Raw genomic sequence first — 9,601 nt, forward strand, 5'->3', positions numbered from 1 at the left:
CTGCAGCGGCCAGCAGTCAGGACGGTCCTGTTTCCTTGAGCTACTGGGACAGAGGGTCCCACAGCCACTTCACCCCGCAGAACCCAGGCCGGGTCGGGGGACTTCGAAGGGGAAGCGGGGGTTGACGCCACATGTTGGGGAAGAGGGTACCCTGCACGTTCATTGCCTCCCTCTCACGCCCGGGCAGGGGTTTCGTTGGTGTTTCTCCCCATTTGCAGGAAGAGCCGAGGAAGCAGGAAGAATGTCAGACCTGGGAGACCAGGATGGGCTGCGGGTGAGGCAGCCGCTGGTGTTTGAGGCAACCTCACCCAGAAACAAGGTCACACGCGTGCCCTCTTTAGTCAGACTCAAGCGGCAGATGCTTACTCGGCGCTTGTGTTGGGACAGGCACTGAGCTGGGCACTGGGCGTCCAGGAGTCCCTCCCCTGTGGCCCTTTATGGTCTCAGGTGAGAGGCACGTGATTAAAGGAACCGTTGCTGTATAATAATTCACGGGTATGTTCTCAGCCTGAGCTCCTACTCCACTTTTCTCTGGCGGCCTCCCCAAACACACACCCACACACCCTTCCTTCCCTCCTCCACAATATACCTGGGTTGAGGAGACCAGGGTGAGGGGACTCTGCCTCCTTACCAGCTGTGTGGCGTTGGGCGACTCGCTCAGCCTCTCTGAGCCTCACCTTTATCAACAGTAAAATAGGGACACTATCCACCTCCCTCCCATCCGAAAACGCGTTGGTAAACAATAAGATGTGTGGAGAACAACCATTTTACCCGGAGGGCCCTTCTCTTCAGATTAAGACTTCCGTGTGTTTCCCCACAGTCCCACGCAGCAGGGATCATAAGCCGTCTTCCCGGCCTCGTCTCCGCTTTCGATGTGTGTGGTGGAGGAAGGACCCGGGGCAACTTCTGTCCATCAGCGGATTGTGTCTGAGCCACAGCACAGCACGGGCTGCCCCCAGGCCACAGAGAGGGATCTCTCTGGGGCTGCTCCAGCCACCAGACCCCAGGCAGCCTCACCACCGAGAGGGAGACCACTCCCACCTCCATCCCTGCCCCCCGCACTGACCTTGGCTTTCTCCCTGGTCTCAGGCACAAGATGGAGAAGAACCTTGAACCACTAGTCAAGCTGTCTGGTGCCCCTGCATTACCTCTCCTGCTGGTTTCAGACCCCCCACCCGTGAAATGCAAATTGAGCGGGTTGGGCCAGTGGTGTTCAAACCGTGTTCCCCTGATTCCCCGGGGGTGCCCAGGGAGCTGCTGTGGGGAGTGATGGGGAGACAGAATGGGGAGCCCCCCCCCACAACCTGCTTTAACTGAAGCAGCTTATCTGTTTTCTCTTTGGGGGTTTCTGGGATCCCATTTGAATAAGGGCGTCCTCCCGATTTGTCTTGCTTAAGTTCAAATCGCTGGGTGACACGCTCCATAACCTCCCCTTCCAGGCCTGACGCTGCAAGTGTCTAAGGCCCCTGGGGCTGGTGAGGCCTGAGGAGTAATTCTGGCGCGTGTCAGTGCGACAGTGGGGAGGCTTTCCAAGAACACACAGCCCAGGGCTGTGTGGGAAGTGTATCTCAGCTAGACCCCTCTTCACTTCCCCGCCCCCTTCAGTACCTGGACCGTGGTGGGGCAGAGAGTGGTGCCCAATACTAATTTGTTGAATGAGTGCATGAATGAGTGAGCCAGATGGAAGGCCCATCACGGGATAGGGAACCAAGTGGGTGGAGAAGCATTCCTTCTGCCAAGCTTCTGCCCGGAGATGCTGAAGGAGAACTATATCCTCAGATGCCCTGTTCAGATGGATGGCTATTCTTGGGGGGGAAATCAGCAGTCTGAGATGGGACCAGTGGAGGAAACTGAAGCCTCCGTCCATGGAGTGTGCTCCAAGCTCCAAAGCCTCAGGACTAGATCTGCTCTGTGGACTAGACCAGCACCCAGCACAGGACTGGCACTCACCATACCAGCTCCTGGTGGTGACCAGCCACCCTCCAGGCATGCTGGCTGGGCAGCAGGAAGACCATCCCGATAGCTGCAGACTCTGATTTAACACACAGGCAGTTAAACCTGGCCTCGGGCGTCAGACACACCCGAATACCAGTCCCAGGGCTGCCTTTTGATGTCCGTAAAACTTTGGGCAGGTTTCTGAAAGCTTCTGGAGCCTTGGTTTCCCATCTGTGAAAACAGGGATAGATGAGTCTGGGTCTTCTACGGTTGTTAGAATGATGTAAGGCACTGCGTTGGGGTAATTTACTTAGCACAGGGTGCCTGATGTACCCAGGAAGTGGTAGCTGATGCTGTTCCGGTTATTATTAGCATTTTAGCTGACACTGCTAACCGACAGCGCTGGGCTGAGAGCAGGTGCCTGGTCTCTGAGACACTAAACATGTTGTTTGTTCACACCCCAGGTTGGCTCTCCACCTAAAGTCCCGTCATTCAACTACAGCTTGTCTCATTTTTATCTCCAGTTATTCAACTAACATAAGCCTGATCACCTTCACACTACATTAGTATCTTATGCTTTTTGTTTATCCCTTTCTTTTTGCCTTAGCTCCCAGCACAATGCCAGGCACACAGCAAAGCACTATGAGGTGAAAGAAAGAAAGAAAGAAAGAAAGAAAGAAAGAAAGAAAGAAAGAAAGAAAGAGAAAAGAGAGAGAGAAAAAAGAGAAAGAAAAAAGAGAAAGGAAGAGAAAGGAATAAAGGAAGGAAGGAAGAAAAGAAAAGAGAGAGAGAGAGAAAAGAGAGAGAAAAAAAGAGAGAGGAAGGAAGGAAGGAAGGAAGGACAGGAGGGGAGGGGAGGAAAAAAGAAAAAAGGAAAGAAAGAAAGAAAGAAAGAAAGAGGAGAGAAAAAGAAAGAAAAGAGAAAGAAAAGAGGAAGGGAGGAAAAAGAAAGAAGGAAAGAGAAAGAAAGAAAGAAAGAAAGAAAGAAAGAAAGAAAGAAAGAAAGAAAGAAAAGAGAGAAAGAAAAAAGAGAGGAAGGGAGGAAAAAAGAAAAGGAAAGAGAAAGAAAGAAAGAAAGAAAGAAAGAAAGAAAGAAAGAAAGAAGAGAGAGAAAAAAAGAGAGAGGAAGGAAGGAAGGAAGGACAGGAGGGGAGGGGAGGAAAAAAGAAAAAAGGAAAGAAAGAAAGAAAGAAAGAAAGAAAGAAAGAAAGAAAGAAAGAAAGAGAAAGGAGAGAGAAAGAAAGAAAAGAGAAAGAAAAGAGAGGAAGGGAGGAAAAGAAAGAAGGAAAGAAGAAAGAAAGAAAGAAAGAAAGAAAGAAAGAAAGAAAGAAAGAAAGAAGAAAGAAAAAAGAGAGGAAGGGAGGAAAAAGAAAGAAGGAAGGAAGGAAAGAAAGAAAGAAAGAAAGAAAGAAAGAAAGAAAGAAAGAAAGAAGAAAGAAAAAAGAGAGGAAGGGAGGAAAAAGAAAGAAGGAAGGAAGGAAAGAAAGAAAGAAAGAAAGAAAGAAAGAAAGAAAGAAAGAAAAAGAAAGAAGAAAGAAAAGAGAGCGGAAGGGAGGAAAAAAGAAAAGGAAAGAGAAAGAAAGAAAGAAAGAAAGAAAGAAAGAAAGAAAGAAAGAAAGAAAGAAAGAAAGAAAGAGAAAAGAGAGAGAAAGAAAAAGAGAGAGGAAGGGAGGAAGAAAGAAAGGGAGAGGAAGAAAGAAAGGAAGGAAGGAAGGAAGGAAGGAAGGAAGGAAGGAAGGAAGGAAGGAAGGAAGGAAGGAAGGAAGAAAGAAAGAAAGAAAGAAAGAAAGAAAGAAAGGGAAAGGAAGGATGGGAAAGGAAGAAAGGAAGGAAGGGAGGAAGGAAGAAAGAAAAAGTGAATGGTTGTTGCGGACAGGGACGTTGACACATAGCCTTCCCAGCCAGTTGGGCAGGCAAGAGATTGAAGGGGAAGCTGGAGGTCAAGCCATCATGAGGGAGCCCTCAGCCAGAAAGAGTGGACCAGTACTGCTGTGTGCTGGAACACCCTGGCAAAGAGGCTAAAGGATTGTCCTGGAAAACTCGGGCAGATCTTGGTTTTGCCTGCCCAGCATCCCGCCATTGCTCCGTTTTGGTGGAGTCGCCTTCCTCTTCCTCCTGGGCACACAACTAAACTCTCCCATTCTATCCCCGCCCCCACCCACCCTCTACGACCTACCCCTCTCCCCCTCCACCTCCCCATCCCACCCCACCCCCAACTCAGAGGTGTGGCCACGTGACTGGGTTCTAGCCAGTATACAGTTGATGAATGTCACCTTGGGGCCTGGACCGCAAAACATCACCTTTGCCTTATTTTCCTGCCTTCTGGCTGGATGCCATCACCCAGGGTGTCCTTGGAAGCTGTGGATTCAAGAGGACAGAGCCTCCACCAGCCTGGGTCCCTGAACGACCACATGAAGTGGAGCCCCACCTCTGCCACCAACGGGAGCAAGAAATACAATTTTCTTGTTAGCCACAAACACATCAGGGTTGTTTCGGGCAGCACATAGTTTACGCTATTCTTGTGGCCCACTGCCCTGACGCTCCCGCTGAAACCACAATCCACCTCTCAGAGCCTGGATACTAATGGAGCTGACTTCACACACATGGGTTCCAAGGAAGGACATGTGATCCAGGCCTGACCAATCCAGATATCCCATCTCCTCAGCTCCAGAGATTGGTTCTGGGATGGGCATTGGCTCGATCAGAGCCAGTGAAACTTAGTTCTGGGGCTACAGTTGAAACTTGACAAAAAAAAGACACTCACTTTCTGCCGGAGTTGCTGAGAGGTGGGGAATATATCTGGTGTTGCTGGCAGCCATCTTGTCACCATGAGGAAAGAGGGCCTGAGAGCCCAGCAAGGTGAAAAGCAGAGCAGGACACAAAGAGAGCAAGACCAAGTCCCATGACATTGCTCGAGCCCCTGGATCCCACCGGATATGCCCAGCTCTGCTCTTGGTGTTTTCGGTTCCTTGAACCAATAAGTTGTACTTAAAAAAAATTTTTTTTAATGTTTATTTATTTTTGAGAGAGAGAGTCAGAGTGTGAGTGCGGGAGGGGCAGAGAGAGAGGGAGGCACAGAATCTGAAGCAGGCTCCAAGCTCTGAGCTGTCAGCACAGAGCCCAACGCAAGGCTCAAAATCACGAAACAAGAGATCATGACCTGAGCCGAAGTTGGATGCTCAACCGACTGAGCCACCCAGGCGCCCCATAAGTTGTACTTTTTGCTTAGGCCAGTGTGAGTTGGGGTTCCTGTCCCTCGAGTCAAAGAGAAACCTGGTCCCGCCATCACTGTTTTCATCGGGTCCCCGGCTCTGGAAAAGGGGGATCATCGAAAGGCTTCAGGGTCTGTCACGGGTCAGGTGTGGTTATGGGACATCAGGACAGCTCACAGGATCCAAAAGCTCCCAGGCCCTTCCCCTCTGTGAGGCCACCCGGTCTTCTGTCCTGGCTGCCCCTCACACACCTTCCCGGTCTCCACTCTGTGGAGTGACTTCCTTCTCTGTTCACAGCACCCGTCCCTCCATGCCTTTGGCCGGCATGTGGCTCTGACCCCAACTCCACATGCCTCTTCAGTATCACCAAAGCCTCTGGCCTCGGTTCCAGTGCTAGAGAATGAAGCAGATCCGCGAGACCTCATCCCCCGGTGGTCACCCCCGATCACGAATCCACCCTGGTCCGCTCAGCTGCAATGGAGGAGTAGGCTTACCGGATGTATATTTGGCCAAGAAGCCAGTCTCTTAGGGGACCTTCAACGGGGAGGGTCCCTTCTGACAATGGAGCCCAGGCTGAGCAGGCTGATCTGGAAGGCAAAGGCCTGAAACCGCCTTTTATTCAACCCTGGATGCGGGCAAGTCACTTGACGGCTCCAAATCTCCCATTTCCTCTGTAATATGGAGGTGACACTCCCAGCCACTCCTGCCTCCCAGGGGTGTCCTCAGGGGCCATTCAAGTGGGACAGAATGCCAGAGGGCTCTGAAAAGCAGCAGGTACCACACACACACCAGAGCCTGGGGCAGGGAGTTTCCTCATTGGCTCCAGGACAAGAAAGCCGGAGTGAGGCAGCTCCACAACATCCAGGCCGAAGGGTTCCCATTTGGAGGAAGGAGCCCGCGGCAAAGGAAATGAGCCCAGAGCACATAGCAAGGGAGGTTTAAAATAGCCATCTGCAGGGATTTCCTGAAGGGGAGAGCCACACGGCCAGGAAACAGCTTGGGGAGCTGCGGATAAGCCCACACCTTTGCGCGTGCACACATACCTCCCCCCAGGGTGGACTTGGGGGATGCATCGTGCACCCCTGTCTGCAGTCAGAGGGGCCCCCAAAGGCCCTGGCACCCGGAGCTAGCCCTGAAGCAGGAACAGGGAAGAACTTAATCACACCTGGGATCTCCCACCCACAGGCCCTGGACAGACAGCCCCGGTGCATCGCCAGCCGCCAAAGCCATCTCAGGTCTCATCAGTCAGCAGCCTTTGACATCCGGGTGTGGATGCAGGGAGGGGAGAGGGACATTCCAATAAGATCAAAGTGGACACTTCCCACTCGCTCAGTCTCCAAAGGACAGGAGACTTACAGCAGGTCAACCCCTCCGCCAAATTCCATTAATGTGCAGGCACAGGTGGCAGGATGGGCCCTGGGAAGTCTCCCGCTCTCCTTAGGGGAAGCACACAGGGGGATGACTTCCGAGGGTTAAGCATCGCCCACGGAGCAGTGCACGCGGTCAGTGGCAGGAGATGTCCGCAAGGATGTGTCCCCCAGCGGCCTGACTCCTTAGAGGTGAATTAAATTCTTTGTCTAAGGTTATAAAAGTAACGTCTTCATTTGCAACTAGTGGAACAGCAAAGATGTAAGAAAAAATTAATACCCTCTCCCAAGCCTTCTCCATTCTCTGATCCCCGGGCCCTCAGCACACACACTGCTAGACAACTACTGGTACAGCCTGGGGGTTCCTCCCTCCCACCGTTCTCCTTACTTGTGAACACAAATAAACCCACACGCACACATAGAGAGATTTTGCCATTTGCCTTCACGAAAAAATGGAGTCGTTCTCAAACACATTCTGCAACTAGCTTTAGTCTTCTCACTTCCATCAAGCACTTCCCTCCAGTCCCCTGGATTTGATCCTAGATTTTATTTTATTTTATTTTATTTTATTTTATTTTATTTTATTTTATTTTATTTTTTGAACATTTATTTTGAGAAAGACAGACAGAGCATGTGAGCAGGGGAGGGACAGAGAGAGAGGAGAGAGAGACAGAGAAAAAAAAAAAACCCAAATAGGCTCTGCACTGTCAGCACAGAACCTGACTGGGGGCTCGAACTCACAAACTGTGAGGTCATGACCTGAGCTGAAAGCAGGAGTCAGTTGCTTAATGGACCGAGTCACCCAGGCGCCCCTTTGTCTGGTGTTTTTAAAAGCACCAAATAAACACCGGCTGTGTGCAGATCTCCAGACCACGCCTCTGGGAACTGGACCACAAGTTCCAATGGGCCCTTCCACCTGAGACACCCCAGCATTATGGAGCTGGAGGGGCCCTTTCCCCGGGGTGAGGTCTAGGAAGAAGGAGGAGAGGTATGCTGAGCATATCCACATGTGGGCTGAAAATAAATAGAATCAAGAAAAGTTGGCAAGAATTCCTGGTGCCAGTAAGCGACCACTTCTGCTCAGGTCATGATCTCGCGGTTCGTGAGTTCGAGCCCCGCGTCCGGCCCTGTGCTGACAACTCAGAGCCTGGAGCCTGCTTCCGATTCTGTCTCCCTCTCTCTGCCCCTCCCCCACTCACACTCTGTTTCTCTCTCCTTCAAAAATAAATAAACATTAAAAACAATGAAAAAAAAAATTCCTGGTGCCGGGATGTCTCAGCCGGAAGGGCCCCTAAAACTTGTGGTCCAATCCCCTGATTTACAGAGAAGAGGGATTTGTCCAAGGTCACTCCCCCTGCCCCCCCCCCGCCCCCCCTCCCCCTGCTCCCCAGTTGGAATCCTGGCCTCCCTGTGGGTTTCCCAGCAGGTAGAGGAGATACTGACCATCTGTCTAGGGCTTACTGTGCTCTAGGGATTGGGGTGCAGACCAGGGATCCATAGCCCGCATCCCTTCAACTTGCTTTTGATAAATGCTGCGTGCCTACTGACATGGTAAGCACTGTCCTAGGTGCTGAGGAGACAGTGGTGAGCAAAATACACAAAGATCTTCGTGCCCACATCCTAGTGGGGGAGGGGCCAACAAGAAGCAAGAATCAGCGAATGAATAAATTCTGTCAAAAGGTGGCACATATATGGGGGAAAAAAGAAAAAGTAGAGTGGTGTAAGGAAAGTGGGTACCTCTTCCCTCCCCTGGTGCCTTGAACGGGAAGATTCCAAGGCTATCAAATTTCTGGGCTAGCAATGGCCATGCTGGCAGAAACTTGTTTACAAAGTCACCCAACCCCTTCCTCCAGGACCGCAGCTGTGCTTGGCCCAGCCTCTCGTGCTGGCGGGTGTGGCCATGTGACCAAGTGTTAGCCAATAGAATGCGAGCTCTTTCAGGCCAGTCCCAGAAAACCTGCCCTGAACTCAGTCTTGTTTTGCTCTCCCGTTTTGCTCTCCTGTTTTGCTCGCCGCACACCCGCCAGCTGTGTAGAGAGAACACTGAGGAACCAGCGGACAGCAGAGCCACAAGATGGAAGGGGTCTCGCTCCCCGAAAACTGGGGGAAGGGGGAGTCCCTGAAGAGACTCCACCACCAGATTAGACTTTGCATGAGAAATAAGGGGGATCACCACGGGGCTTGAAGACCAGGGAGGTAGTTTGCAAACCATTTCAGGCAGAGAAGAGAAGCCAGGGGCTTTTAGACATTTTTTGAAAGACTTCTCGAAGCCACGTTTCTCTTCTTTTCTCACTGTCTGCAACCTGCCCTACTCCTCAGCCCCCATTCAGCCATCTATGTGCATATTCACTCAACCAATGTTTATCGAGCACCTACTCTATTCCAGGCACCGTTCGAGGCACTGGGGATACAGCAGTGAACAAAGCAGATGAAAATACCAGCCCCCAAGGGGTTTCCATTCTCTCCAGTCTACCAGTCATCAGACAAAAAAAAAAAAAAAAAAAAAAAAAAAAAAAAAAAACTAAGAAAAGAGAACACTATTACTAGACCCATTTTACAGATGAGCAGCCTGAGGAGCAGAGGGTAAGTGACTTAAGTGGATATAAGTGTGGCTGGCTGTAATCAAAGTGAACCTGGGAGCCTGGGAAAGACAAATGACATCTCATCATCTCACGAGGTGGGAACCTAATTGCCTTTACAAGGCAGTGGGGCTCCCGAGGCCAGTGAGCCAAGGACGGAGGTACCACTCTGCCTCTCAGCAGCTGAGACGCCTAGAGCTTGTTTCTTAACCTCTCTGATCCTCAGTTTCCCCACCTGTAAAGCATGGGTAATCACATACTAACCTCCGTGGCTGATTGTTCCATAACGGTCTCTAACGAATTCTCTCTCCCTGGACCCTCTCCTTGTGTGGTCCCCTCTCACATGGAGTCGGAGCTCGGCCACGTGACTTCAGCAAACGTGACTCGCGCAAAGGCAGCAAAACCGCACAACGGGGCTTGCTGCCTTGGAACTCTGCCGTCATACGGAAGACGCCCAGGCTGGCCTGCGGGAGACACGTGGCCCAGTCCGCAGTCAGTGCCAACCTCC

General features: G+C 51.2%; 1 long non-coding RNA gene across 1 annotated transcript; it reads right to left on the reverse strand.

Annotated features, from left to right (window-relative positions):
• Window positions 1-1,782: 1,782 nt before the first annotated feature.
• LOC123379500 lies at window positions 1,783-9,491 on the reverse strand. The gene is made up of 4 exons (XR_006583970.1): window positions 9,358-9,491; window positions 5,642-5,734; window positions 4,236-5,246; window positions 1,783-2,166 (listed from the first exon to the last, which is right to left on the reverse strand). It is a non-coding gene; the product is annotated as an uncharacterized LOC123379500 (long non-coding RNA).
• Between the last annotated feature and the right edge of the window lie 110 nt (window positions 9,492-9,601).

The sequence above is a fragment of the Felis catus genome, chromosome C1 (assembly GCF_018350175.1).
Source record: "Felis catus isolate Fca126 chromosome C1, F.catus_Fca126_mat1.0, whole genome shotgun sequence".
Classification (NCBI taxonomy): Eukaryota; Metazoa; Chordata; class Mammalia; order Carnivora; family Felidae; genus Felis; species Felis catus.